Source organism: Pelodiscus sinensis, chromosome 19, assembly GCF_052426305.1.
Source record: "Pelodiscus sinensis isolate ZL-2025 chromosome 19, ASM5242630v1, whole genome shotgun sequence".
NCBI lineage: Eukaryota > Metazoa > Chordata > Testudines > Trionychidae > Pelodiscus > Pelodiscus sinensis.
The window spans coordinates 7,466,553-7,480,621 of NC_143070.1; the positions used below are offsets into that span (position 1 = coordinate 7,466,553).

Sequence of the window (14,069 nt, forward strand, 5' to 3'; positions counted from 1 at the left end):
CCCCAGGTATTTTCAGTGGGGTGCAGGAACACAAAAGGCAGGAAACCTTCCCAGGGCTCTCTTTGGACCACAAGACAGTGCAGGTGGCAGGCCAGATCCTGCACCTCATTTTGTCTCCCACCCCAGTCTAGATAATATTTAGTTCAGTCTTGAGCGTAGGTGTCTGGACTAGAGATGTGAATGTTTAACTGTGTACACGGTAATCGAGGAGCCTGGGTTTATTGGTTCACCGGTCTCAGTTATATGCAGACTCCCAGTAAGTGCTTGTAAGCCAGCTTTTTGTGCATATCAGCTTCTAGGGGACAAGAGAAATCCAACTGTTGGGAATCTTTCGGAAAGGGCTAGACCCCGAAATAGAAAAAGATCAAGTGATAGTTAATGAAACAGACCCAGGAAATGACACAGTTGCATGGCAGCTACATGGAGGTTATCCCTAGCTGTGTCTGGAGTGATACGGTACTAGCAAGAGCTTTGGCACAGGATGCAAAGTGCAGGCTGGGACTAGGATATGAGATAGCAGGTAATAGAATAGTCAAGTGATCACCTGCATTCTTACCCATTACTCATCTATTCTAAAGTCCGTGGTGTGCTCCAGCCCCACTCCCAGGCTATGTCTACACTCACAGCTTTTCATGCCAGAAATGTGTAAAGGAGGCTAAGCGTGGAATATTGCTGAACCTCATTTGCATACATAATGAGCCACTATTTTTGCAGAAGAGGCTCTTGCGCCAGAAGGAGCTGTCTACGCTGCCCCTTCTTGCTCTACAAAACCCCCTTGCACAATGCCATTACGCCAGTTACTTCTCAGGAATAACTGCAATGTGCAAAAGGGGTTTTTTTTCCCCAAGAAGGGTCAATGTAGACAGTTCCTTCTGGCACAAGAAGCCATGAGTGTAGACATACCCCCTGAGCACTTAGTTGAGACGGTCTGTGAGTGGAGCCGGTTAAAAACCAGTTTCCCACACAATCTGGCTGCCTACTACCCTCTGCTGCTGCCTCTGATACTTCCAGGAGCGATGCACCTCCCCTCAGGGAATCACTGTGCGGTGCCAAAAAATAGACAAATAATGAAGAAAAAAATAAACTGGCTGCAGGCATCTGCTTGTATGGAGAAAAGGGAAGCAAAGAGAAGAAAGAGAAACAGAGCAGGAAAAGAAAGATGGGGAGAAGGACTTCAAAGAACATCAATCTCTGAGAATGGGTGGGTGGGATGCCCCTCGCCACTCAGCTTCAGGTAAGGGCCAGGTGGGGGCACAATGGAACAGGCAGCAGCAGGCAAGCCCAGGAGTGGCCCAAGCAGAATCAGTCAAGCCAAGCCCAGCAGAGGGGAATCCGGCCAGCACTGAGATGCCCAGGCACTGAGGAGGAGCTATATACAGGAGTGCCAGCTGGCCAGCCAACCAAGTCCTGGCTTCAGGAAGCAACAGCCCTGACCTGAGCAGTATGCACACCCCTTCCCCCCCCCCCACCACACACACACCCCTACCCGTTGCCTGGAAGTCGCTCCTGGGTGACTCTGGCCAGAGCCACATCGCTTGGGCAAGATGAGAGGTGGTTGCTGTGTGGTAGTGACATAGGCCTGGGACATGGATTTTCTGCCTTTTGGCTAAATTCAAGTGAACTATGACACTGGTCAGAGGCATAAGACATCTGGCAACTATCAGGCTATGTCTACACTGCAGGCTTTTTGTGCAAGAGTTCTTGTGCAAAAGGTGTTTCGGAAGAGCGTGTCCACAGTGCCACGTGCTTTTGAGCAAGAGCGTCCATGCCAGTGTGGAAGCTCTCTTGCGCAAGAAACACCTGTTGCCTGTCTACACTGCCTTCTGTGGAAGAGCTCTTGCTTTCTAGCACTTTACTGTAAATTTACTTACGCAAGAACACACGTCCAGTGTAGACGCTCTGCAAATTTTTGCACAAAGACTGCAGTGTAGACATAGCGCCAGAGTCATGAACGTGCAGAGCTCCCTGAAAGGACTAGCACCTTGAGGATGGTTCTCCAGGACCTTGCCCACTCTGCAGCAGGAGGATGCCTGGAGGAGAGCTCCCCCAATCCTGGACCACCCTGCTGCTCTGGAGATGACTGTCCCAGGAGGAGCTTCCCCCACACTCCAACCAGGAGGTTGCCTGCTGCCCTCCCCATGGTCCAGGAGCCAGAAGCTACTAGCTGTTCTCCCTGAGAGGGAGCAGGACCTGGAAGCCGCCCGCTACTCCAGTAAGGACGGACACCAGAGGAACTGTCCCTCCTGTTCAGCCTGGGACCCGGAATCTGCTTATTGCCCTGGGCTGCCAGAGGAAACCTCCTCTCCCAGCCCCCACAGACCAGGACTGGGATCTTTCCTGCAGCCAGCCTGAACACCTGCCTGATGTGACCTTGTAATTCCCCATGAAGGAGGAGATTTGCGGGGTGGGGTCCTGCACCTCAGGACACGAGTCAGCTACAGGAGGTGACACTGTCAGCTGAGGAAGGCATGACTCTGCCCCTCCCCCCCCCAAGGCAACTAATAGATTTATCAGCCCCATGATCAGGAGACCAGCCCCACCTCCAGTATCCCCACTCTGATATGCTTATTAGAAGCACACGGGATCTTTCAGGGGAAAAGGCAAAATGCCTCATTTATTGAAAATACAGTAGAAAGCCACACACACACACACACACACACACACTTCCCAGTCTGTTGCTCGCCTTCACTAGTCAGCCAACTCAGTGAAGTACGAGGCTCGGGACCAGGTTCCTTTCAGTCTGGGCTGAGATCCCCACGGAAGTGGCAGACGAACCCGAAGTCTGTGGCAAAGCAGCTTCTTCTCATAGCAGCTTCCTGGCATTGGGACCAGCGGACTTTGCATTACGAGGCTCTAATCAGCCGCTGCTTGGTGAGTGCTTGTTTTCCCAAGTTGTTGTTCTTCTCCCTTATCTGTTGTCCCATCAGGCTGGTTTCGGTCCCCCAGCTTGTCTTGATTGACAACTGCCTGCCTTCCTCCTTCAGGGTCGTCAGTATGCCCCCTTCCCACGTGTCGATGAGGTTCTGGTGTCTTATCGTCCATCTCGGTCCCTTCCTAGAACATATGGCGACGGCCTTCCTGCTTCCCTCCTAACACACGCATTCCTCAGTCACACCACAGGGAGCTTTCATTGACATAGAAACAATATCAGCATTTGAGTAAGGACATCCAGGTACAGTATTAACAGTCACTGAGCTTTCTTCACAATATTTTCCTCAGGTCTGAGTTTGAGTACTAATCATAAGGGTCTGTCCTTGTCCTTAACATGAGCTACAAAGACAAGCAATTTGCCTAATGCTACACTATTACAACTTAAACATGGCTAAAAATAGAATTTTTGCTACTTTTCACTCCTCAAGAACAATTCTTGAGTGGGTCGCACTGTTTCATTGCAACATACTGAGAACCAATTGGAGCATGTGGTTGTCATTTAACAAACAAACATTCTCTTTATCCAACAGCACATTCCCTCAAGGAAAATACACAACAATATTAATACAATTCATAGGGGGTGAAATACAATGGATAACATGCCTTTAGAGACCATCCTGCAGAGACATCACACCAGGCCATTTTTTCAGAGTTAGCAATTCTCAACACATCTGCCTTTGCGTGTAGTCTTTTAAGGACTGGTTTTCCTGTATCCTTCTGGCTCTGCTGCAAAAACTGAGTCACCAGAGTTGGTCAGTAGGTGGTCAGTCCAATCATGCCAATCCAGACCAAGGGAAATAGAGAAATTAACCAAGGTGGCAGTCACAGTGCTCTGTACTCTCTTGTTGGTACATAGTAGGTGTGATTGCTGGTATATAACATGCTAGCAATGCATTTTCATTCATTCATTGGTGGCTGGATAACAGTCCCATGTTTCCAAAATTCACATCCTGGGAAAACGTCACACACATTGCCCATTATTAAAAAAAGTGTGTCCCGTTTTCTCACTCCTCCCAAACACATGTGCCGAATGATGTATCCTGCTACACGGTTCTGTGGGGACAGGTAGGGATAAGCAAGACCCATTTCTGAGGACTCCATTCTGTGCACCCTCCAGTGTCCAATAATTTCTGCTCTTTCCCAGCCCACTTACCTATAATCCCTGGTAGCCAAAAAGATCCCACAGTCAATTTTGGGAGCGGGCTCACTTTCCATAATTCTGTCCCCACAGACTGTTGGTGAGCAATGTTAACAAATGATTTCATCTAACAACAAATCAGGCCTAACCATGCTAGAGACATATTAGATCCACTCATACTATAACCATTAGACAATGACTTCTCCCATTATTTTAAAAGATGTGTTAACACTGAGATTTTCAGATATTACCCAGTACATTTCAAGTTGAGTCATGCCAAGCTAACGATTGGCATTTCTGTGCATCCTAAAGCTAAGGAAGTTTTGTTTCCAATTATACAACAGCCAGCTGGTGGTGTTTAGCCACTGCCACATGTTCCATGTGGCTTTTAGGTTTCCCAAACCCACTGAGCCAAGTCCGTATTGGTGTCCATTTGCTTGCGAGTGAGACTTTCTTGAAAGTGGGATCAAGAGCTTTGCTTATTTTTCCAATTATCAGTTTTCATTTCCACCAGTAATGGATTTAACAGGACTTTTGTTGAGCTTACTCTGGGTCAAGCCATTTAGGTTTCTGTATTTCAACTGTTCTTTGGAACGGTCTCTGGCCCCAGTCTTGGTACAGCATGGTCACCACTGGTTATTGAACAATGTCCCACAATTACTATAAGCATGGTACTTGATTTTACATGCCTGTCCCACTCATAGGGGCTACGTCTGGACTACAGGTTTTTGTCGACAGAGGCTATGTCGACAGATACGGTCGAGAAAGAGCATCTAGACTACAGTCAGTTATGTCGACAAACCAAGCTGCTTTTTCAACAGTGTAGACGCTCCCTTTTGAAAAAGCTGTGTGGATGCAATGACAAAAGGCATTATTCCTTGTAGAATGCGGTTTACCGCCGTCGACAGAACGCGGCAGTAGTGTAGATGCAGGTATTGTCTTGTCAACAAAACCCTGTAGTCTAGACACACCCAGGGTGACAACTGGTCGCTCGTATGGTATCTACAGTCTGCCCCTCCTATTAACCCTTTACTGCCTAATGCAGTATGATTTAACAATACACAACAAAGCTAGCGATAAGACAAACACCACACAACAGAAAAACAAACAAAATGGTCTTCGTCGTGACAGTTGATTGATGGGTCTTCTTCAGCTGGTACCAGCTTTTACTGATTTTCTGAAAAACAAAAAGAACATTTTCTACCCCTTTGAGGGGTGGAGGGTCAGATTTTTTGTAAAAGAAAGGAATATTTCAAGCAATATTTTTGCTGACTCCTGTTTTGCCTGAAGTTACCCTCTTGCTTACATATGTTTGTCCTTAGGCAGGCCAAGTTTCAAGGGCTTCTGCCGTTGAAGGATTTAGAATGAAATATTTCACTGTTGAATTAGTAAACCCATGAGGTGTTGTGCCTCAGTTACCCTCTTATACAGCAGACCAGGTTTGTGGTGCCAAGCTTGAAGATTATTCACAGGTAGTAACGGAGACGCTTTACTGCTATAGGGTCGTTTCTCTCCCCCCCACACACACACTTTCCTTAGCGTTAGGTGTTTCCCAGTTACCATTTTGGAATGCAAAAAAGGTTTTTTCTTCCCAAAAGAGAAGGATATACATCAGGGCTGGCCAACCCATGGCTCAAGATGCATGCGGCTCTTTGGTTAATGAAACGCGGCTCTTGTTCTGAGTGATGTACCTGGACTGTTCATGGCTAGCTGCTCTGTGCATGTGCCCTCAGGCCTGGAGGGAGAAGCGTGGGGCAGCGGCAGCAGGTCTAGGATCCAGGCATTGGGTTAGAGCAGGGGGCACACCTGGCTCTGGGGGACAGGAGTGGGACTGAGTTACAGCAAGGGGCTGGGAGTGCCTGGCTCTGGGGGTGGTGGAGGAGGGAGACTGGGTTAGACTGGGGTGGGGAGGGTTCCTGTCTCTGGGGGGAGAGGAGGAAGATTGGGTTACAGCAAGTGGGGGGGAGAGGGAAGGCTGAGGGGTGAGGCTGAAACACCTAAAACTCTTAAAGCTTCATGGATGCAGAATAAGGCAGCCAACACAGATGTCGTATTTAAATTCCAGGGGAAAACAGAATCAGCAGCCAACAGATTGTAGAATAGTAGGACTGGAAGGGACCTCAAGAGGTCATCAAGTCCAGTCCCCTGCCCTCACGGCAGGACCAAATACTGTCTAGACCATCCCTGATAGACATTTATCTAACCTACTCTGAAATATCTCCACAGATGGAGATTCCACAGCTTCCCTGGGCAATTTATTCCAGTGTTTATCCACCCTGACTGTTAGGAACTTTCTGCTAACATCCAACCTAAACCTCCCTTGCTGCAGTTTAAGCCCAGTGCTTCTTGTTCTATCCTCAGAGGCTAAGATGAACAAGTTCTCCCTCCTACTTATGACACCCTTCTAGATACCTGAAAACGGCCATCATGTCCCCCCCTCAGTCTTCTCTTTTCTAAACTAAACAAACCAATTCTTTCAGCCTTCCCTCATAGCTCATGTTCTCTAGACCTTTAATCATTCTTGTTGCTCTTCTCTGGACCCTCTCCAATTTCTCAACATCTTTCTTGAAACATGGTGTCCAGAACGGGGCACAATACTCCAACTGAGGCCTAACCAGCAGAGTAGAGCGGAAGAACGACTTCTCGTGTTTTGCTCACAACACACCTGTTAATGCATCTCAGAATCATGTTTGCTTTTTTTGTGCAACAGCATCACACTGCTGACTCATTTAGCTTGTGGTCCACTTTAACCCCTAGATCCCTGTCTGCCGTACTCCTTCCTAGATAGTCGCTTCCCATTCTGTACGTGTGAAACTGACTGTTCCTTCCTAAGTGGAGCACTTTGCATTTGTCTTCATTGACCTTCATCCTGTTTACCTCAGGTCATTTCTCCAATCTGTCCAGATCACTTTGAATTAGGACCCTATCCTCCAAAAAAGTTGCAACCCCTCCCGGCTTGGTATCATCTGCAAACTTAATAAGCGTACTTTCTATGCCAATAGCTAAACTTCTCATATTTGCAGTCTGGGACAGACCAGAATTTTTAGAACTATACAAAAAAGCCATAATCTTCATAAAAAAAATGAGGAAGCCATACTAGTCATCAACAAGCTGGAGTGAAACAGGAACTTCAAATTGGGCTAATTTACTGCTTAATTCAGTTTCATTAAAAACCCTCACAGGACATAATAGGGCAGTAGTGTTAAATTTACAGTACATGGTGGGGATTTACGCCCGACTGATGCATAGGCTGATTGTGTCTGATGCCATCAGGTGGTTCTGGGACATTTACACCGAGCAAGTCACGGGCCACCGCCAGTACCGTGACTAGTGACCACCTAGCCTCCCGGACACCGCCCTCACCTCGCAACACTGGACCGCCTTACCGCATTAGCACTGGACCTCTGGATGGGGACTCATGGGTGCAGCTTGCACTCTGGACTGGAAAGGACTTACTGATTTGGTGGTGTTGGCTGTATTTTCTGCTGTGGACTTGGTGGGGCTGCGGGCCACACCTGCCAAGGACCTTTACCCCAGGCACATCAAGGATTTTTATTTTTTTTATTATTAAAAGGACTGCCCTCTTGTGGACTGGTCAAAAGTCCAATACACTCTGTTGTCTATTAACTCTAACCACGATTTGTGTATCTGGGGCTAGATGGGTTTCTTATACAGTTAATACCGTTTGCTGTGTAATGTGCTCATGCTCCCTCAGAGCCTGCACCATGAGCTGCACCTGCTCCACGATGGCCTCCCAGAATGGACCAACAAAGCCAAAGACCCTTGTGCTGGAGCTAGCGATCACCAGAGCCAACAGCCGAGACCTGGCTGAAACCTGCTGCAGAGAAGATCGCTTCCAGGACGACCCCTTCGCTCCCACCATTCGCCCGCTGCTGTCAAGGAGGACGAGGATACACTATGGACGCCGGACCTGGGAGCAGCTGCCGGACGAACGCCCCTACTGGACCCAGACCCTGCCTGGGACTCCGCCTGCTTCCCTCCCCCCCCCGGCACCAGACCCTGACCCTGCCTTCTCGGTGCCGGACCGGGACCCGAGAGCTGCTCCTCACTCTGCTGCCTTGAGGGGGATGGCCGCCAGTGGATTTCCCCCGCTAGACCTGGGCTCTACCTCCTGCGCCGCTGGTCCCCCGACCCCGGACCAGGTCCTGAGAACAGGCCTGCACCCTGGTGCCCCGGTGCAGATGGCTACTGCTGGTTCCCTTTTTCTGGCCCTGGACTTGACCTGCTGCCCCCCCAACCCCCCCCCAATGCTGGTCTTGGATGGGGGCAACGCTCTGCTGCCTGCTGCCCCAGAGAGGTTGAGCGCCGCTGATCTTTCCCGACTGAACCTGGATCTCACCTTCTGCCCTCCAGTCCCACCGATGCCAGTCCAGACACTGAGCTCAGCTGACCATAGCCCCGTGTCCCGGATGAGGAACTGAGCTCTGGATGCTGCCGAGGTACCTACGGCCCCTTCGGACACGAGCTCCCACAGCCACGCCCCAGCGATTCGATGGGTCACCAGCCTGAAGCCCATTTACCTGGACTTCCCCATACCCGACCACACCCTCCTCTGCCTGCACTCCTTCCCTTTCCGTGGGATGAAGATGCTGGGGGTCCTCAGCAAGCATGTGCGGGCAGCGCACAGGAAGAGCATCGCCTTCCGCTGCGAGCCCTGCCATGCCCTCTTCGACACGCAGAACCGGTGCAAGCGCCACCAGGACTCCGCCTGCAGAGGCCCCCCCGCTTGTGTGGCTCCCACGGTCCTGGTCCACCTGGTGCCAACAATGCTCTTCTCCCTGGAACACTTGGCACTGGATAGAGCCACCCCCCTCCCCCAGGACCGGAGCCCTCCCGCTGTGCAGACTGTGGCCACGTCGTGAACCAGCCCTTCAACAGACAGTCCCGAAACACGAGCTCCCCCTGCGCGCTCTAGCCCCACGCCAAGCTCCAGCCCCACGCTCCCCACCACTGCACCAGAGAACAGCCTGCCTTCGTGGATACCCACCCTCGCTCCTGCTGGCCAGAAGACGCCTCCTTCGCTGATCGTCAAAGACATCTCTGACCGCCTGGACCAACTACTTTCCCACATCGCAGGATCAGCGCTCCCCCGCAAGCAACCGGGCCCAGATCGTCCACCGGCAGACCCAGGCTCCCTCCCGAGACTGTCGGCAGCCCCACAAAATTCCTTTCATGCACGGGGATCCCTGCAAGGACATGAGACGGCACCGAGACCTGCACCTCCCAAGGCCCCGACCCCCGCCCCTCCCGGCCAGACCCATCCCTGCAGAAGACTGGCAGTCACCCCTGTGCTCCCAGTGTACCTGAGCATCCGGGTCCCAGCCCTGGTTCTTTCAACACCACTACCCTGCCACTTCCTTCCTGCAAACCCTCCGTCCCTTCTTATTGGGCCCCTGTTCTGCGGCCTCCCCCAGCCTTCCCATCTTCGGACCTGCAGCCGGTTTGCTTTCAAACCGCGCCTAGAGAACATCTGTACTCGCTCGTGCTCCATACTCTGCATTTCCCGACCCTCGTGTCTCGCCCTGGTACTAAGTGGCTGGACTATTTAAGACCTGTTGGGGGGGGACCCCGATGGGCCAGTGTGTATTCCACCCTAGTTCCACGGGCCATCGGGGACATTAGTTGGCGGCTCTTCCATGGAGCCATGAGCATGGGCATGTACTTGGCACGGTTCACCCCCATCCTGGACACCTGCGCTATTTGCGGCAGGAGGGAAAACCTGGCGAATGCCTATCTTGAACGCGACAGGCCGCAGCCCCTATTCCAGCTCCTCCAGAACCTCTTAAGGTTCTCACTGGACTTGTCCTCCACACATTTTCATCTATGCACACCCTATCGGTGGCCCCACAAAGTCGCGGGACCTCCTCATCAACCTTCTCCTGGCTTTAGCTAAAGTCACCATATATATAACACCAAGGAGAGGATGCTGGATGAGGGGGTTCCCTGAGACTGTGGAGCCTATTTTCCTTCCTTCCTAGCGTCACGTATCCGGGAAGAGTTCCTCTGGGCGGTGTCCACTGGCTCCCTTGACCACTTCGAGGAGCAGTGGGCGCTGTCCCATGTTCTCTGCTCGGTGTCCCCATCTGGTTCCCTTGTTTTGAACCTGTAACCTGCACCCCCTCCCTTTAGTCATTTGTCCCCAATAAATCAGTTGAGCCTGGGTCTAGTTATTCCTTCCACAAGGCTGGGGGAGGGACTTTGAGCTGTGCCCACCCACCTCCCCATGGTCTCAAATAGGCTCTTCATCTGCAAGGGACTGCGGCGCAGCCACAGAGCCTGGAAGCAGTCCCTGACTGTCCTCCTGCACAACAAGGGTGACCGTGACGACCCTGGCAACTGGAGACCCATTGCGCTAAGCAGCACCCTATGCAAACCGTACACCAGCTGCTTAACGGCCAGGGTCACGGTGGCGCCGTCAGCTCCTCGCAGAAGGGCTTCCTTTTCTGTGAGGGCTGCTATGAACACAATTTCCTGCTCCAGGGGGCCATCGCGGAGACGAGGAGATCCTGGGGCCAGTGCGCAGTGGCCTGGCTGGACTGGTCGAACGCCTTCGGCTCCGTCCCCCACCACCACATCTTGGACGTCCTCGTGGACAACGGGACCCCAGACGGCTTCCTGACCGTCCTTCGTGACCTCTACGACGATTGCATCACGACCGTTTGCGCCGCCGCCAGAGAGACCATCCGCATGCACATCCGCCACGGCGTGAGGCAGAGCTGCCCCCTCAGCCTCACAGTCTAATCTGGACATAGAGCCACTCCTGCGGGACATCTCCAGTGGGTGGGACGGACGGGACCTCTTCAGTGTCCGGATCGATGTGCCGGCATACGCTGATGACCTGGTCCTGATTGCCGACAGCACCAAGGGTCTCCAGCAAATGCTCTGCGTCCCTGGTCTGGCTGCCGACTGGATGGGTTTGTGCTTCAATGGAAAGAAATGCGCCTCCCTCCACGTCGACAGCAGCCCGAGGACCCTCGCCAGGCCCACTGTGTTCTCGGTCCAGAGTCAGCCCATGGACCGCCTGGAAGAAGGACAATACTACCAACACCTAGGCACCCCGACGGGAGTACGGATTCAAACTACACCGACGGAAATCATCCAAAAGATCCTGAAGGACGCAGAGCGAATCGACGAATCCCTCCTCGCACCGTGGCAAAAGATCGACGCGGTCAACTCCTTCCTGATCCCCCGCATCTCCTTCACCCTGAGAGGCTCCGCCGTCGCCAAGGTCCCCCTGAACAAAGCTGACAGCGCGATCAGAGCCCTTGTCCAGAAGTGGCTCTACCTGCCTCAGAGGGCCTGTACGGACATTGTCTACATCCCCCACCGGCAGGGAGGCGCCAACGTTCCGCGCTTGGGGGACCTCTGCGACGTGGCCTCCATTACCCTCGCCTTCCGCCTCCTGACCTGCCTGGATGTGAGAGTGCGCACCATCGCAGAAAACGCCCTGCGTGATGTAGTGAGGAGGAGGATTGTCAGGGACCCCACCGCTGCAGATATCGCCACCTACCTCAGCGGTTCCCTCGAAGGGGACTTCAGGAGGGATGGCGGTGACCTCTCCTCCTTATGGTCCCGGGCCCGCAACGCCACCCGCCGTCTGGGAAAAAGAATTGGCTGCCGCTGGGTCTGGAGCGAGGCCCGTACGGAGCTTAGCGTCGTGCTCTCCTGCATCACCGCACAAGGCCACACCACCGTCACCCCCGCGGCCAGGGCTCTGCTAGAGAGGCTCCTGAAAGGGACCATCCGCCGCCACTATGCAAACACCCTGGCTAAGAAACCGGACCAGGGTAAGGTGTTTGAGGTCACCAGCAAGCAAGAAGCCAGCAACCACTTCCTCCGGGCTGGCAACTTCACCCGTTTCGCTGACTGGCGCTTCATTCATCGAGCTCGCCTCAACTGCGTCCCCCTGAACGGCGCCATCCGCCACGGCACCAGGGACACGAGGTGCAGACGGTGCGGACACCCTCTAGAAACACTACCCCACGTGCTTTGCGGCTGCACGACGCATTCAGAGGCCTGGCGGCGGCGTCACAACGCCATTCAGAACCGCCTTGTGAAGGCTCTCCCGCCAGCCCTCTGAGCCGTAGCTGTGGACTCCCCTATCCCGGGAACCAATAGCCGCCTGCGACCAGACATCGTGGTCACGGACGAACAGGCCAAGACAATTCTCTTGATTGACGTGACGGTGCCTTTCGAAAACCGCATGACCGCCTTCCATGTCGCCCGGGAAAAGAAACTCAGCAAATACGCGCAGTTGGCTGACAACCTGCGGTCCCGTGGCTACTCGGTGGCGGTCCATGCCCTGCTGGTGGGTGCTCTGGGCGCCTGGGACCCGGAGAACGATGCGGTGCTGGAGGCCTGCGAGGTCGGTCCTCGCTACGCCGGCCTGATGCGCAGGCTGATGGTATCCGACGCCATCAAGTGGTCCAGGGACATTTACACGGAGCACATCACCGGTCACTGCCAGTACAACATCTAACCACCCGGCCCCCCTAACACCTCCAGTACACCCTGTCAGGCCCGCTCCCGGACCTGCCCCTGCTCTTTTATCGCTAATCCTTGAACTACTATTAGCCTCCTTGCCCTCTGGCCCTGCCCGGGACCCCTCTCTGCCGCCCATAGGTACGGTCTCCCATACTAGGCAGGGCCCCAACGAGCATTACTATCGCTTCCCTGGCCTTATCCTGCATCCCTCCATAGTCCAGGTATTGATACAAATAGGGCCCCCGACAGCTCTTTGGCTGTCTGGTGGTCTCCCTCTACAGGGTTGCCTACTAGATTAGCTCCTTCTTGTTGGCTCCCTTACACGCACGCTCCCCCTCTACACAATTGTGGGAACACATTTTAGCAACCCCTCAGCCCTCATGGAAGAACACTTAGTCTTCCAAAGAGGCTCACATTGACTGCACTCTGCAATTGTTAATCGTACTATATTTATCTGGAACTGGAGAGGTTTTCTTGTCTCTCTACGATAAACTCCAATATTACTATCCACCCCACAGCGCAACCTGCTCCAGTTCGCCAGATGTGTTTTACTTGTTTACTGTATTATTTTTGGAAACATTCACTCCATAAAACTCGTTTAATCTGTTCTTATCAGTTTAAGATTTCGTGATGAAGACGCCGCCGTGGGATTGATCCTTGTTCTGTGGGACCGCTTGCTTCTGGGGACCGATGGATCCAGCCCTTTTAAGGGCTTTTGCTAGCAGGATCCTGCTAGCAGCCTTTTGACAAGGAACACCGCTGAAGAACCTGCAAGCCTCCGCTTTTTTGCGGGGGTTTAAACCTCTGCAGCGGCTTTTTTTTTTTTTTTTTTTTTTTTTTTGCCGGCCGCCTTACAGCTGATTCTAAATCAGCTGTTTAGGCCCGCCCAGGCACGTCTTTTTGAGACTGCCTATTGGCTGGGGCTTCCCTGCTGCCTTAAAGGGACAGCTGCTCCTGCTTCCTGGGACCTGCACCGGACCTGCTGCGCTGACTCTGCAACCCAGGCTCCTCGCTAGGCTCCGCTGTGCTGGCTCTGCATCCCCATTGGACTCCTGCCTTGCTCCTGAGATCCTCCGCTGCGCTGGCTCTGCAAGCAGCCCGTGCCTTGGCTGAACCCCGGCTTGTGCTCCGCTGCACTAGCTCTGCAACACAGGCTCCTCGCTACGCCCCGCTGTGCTGACTCTGCATCTGCTTTGCTCCTGAGACCCTCCGCTGCTGCGCTGGCTCTGCAACCCGAGTAAGTTGACCTTCCACTCTGGTCAGTTTCACTCCTGTCTATTTCATTCTCGTCCCCGCTGCGCTGGCTCTGCAACCGGAGTAAACCAACTTTCCACTCTGGTCAGTGTCACTCCTGTCTATTTCATTCTCGTCCCCGCTGCGCTGGCTCTGCAACCGGAGTAAACCAACTTTCCACTCTGGTCAGTGTCACTCCTGTCTATTTGTCTCGGCTCTCTGTGCCCCTGTGACGGGGAAGAAACTCCCCGCACTGACAGCC

General features: G+C 53.0%; 1 pseudogene; it reads left to right on the forward strand.

The window, feature by feature from the left end:
• Positions 1 to 11,000: 11,000 nt before the first annotated feature.
• On the forward strand, positions 11,001 to 12,676 carry LOC149522136 (uncharacterized protein T26G10.4-like; annotated as a pseudogene).
• The last annotated feature ends 1,393 nt before the right edge of the window (positions 12,677 to 14,069 follow it).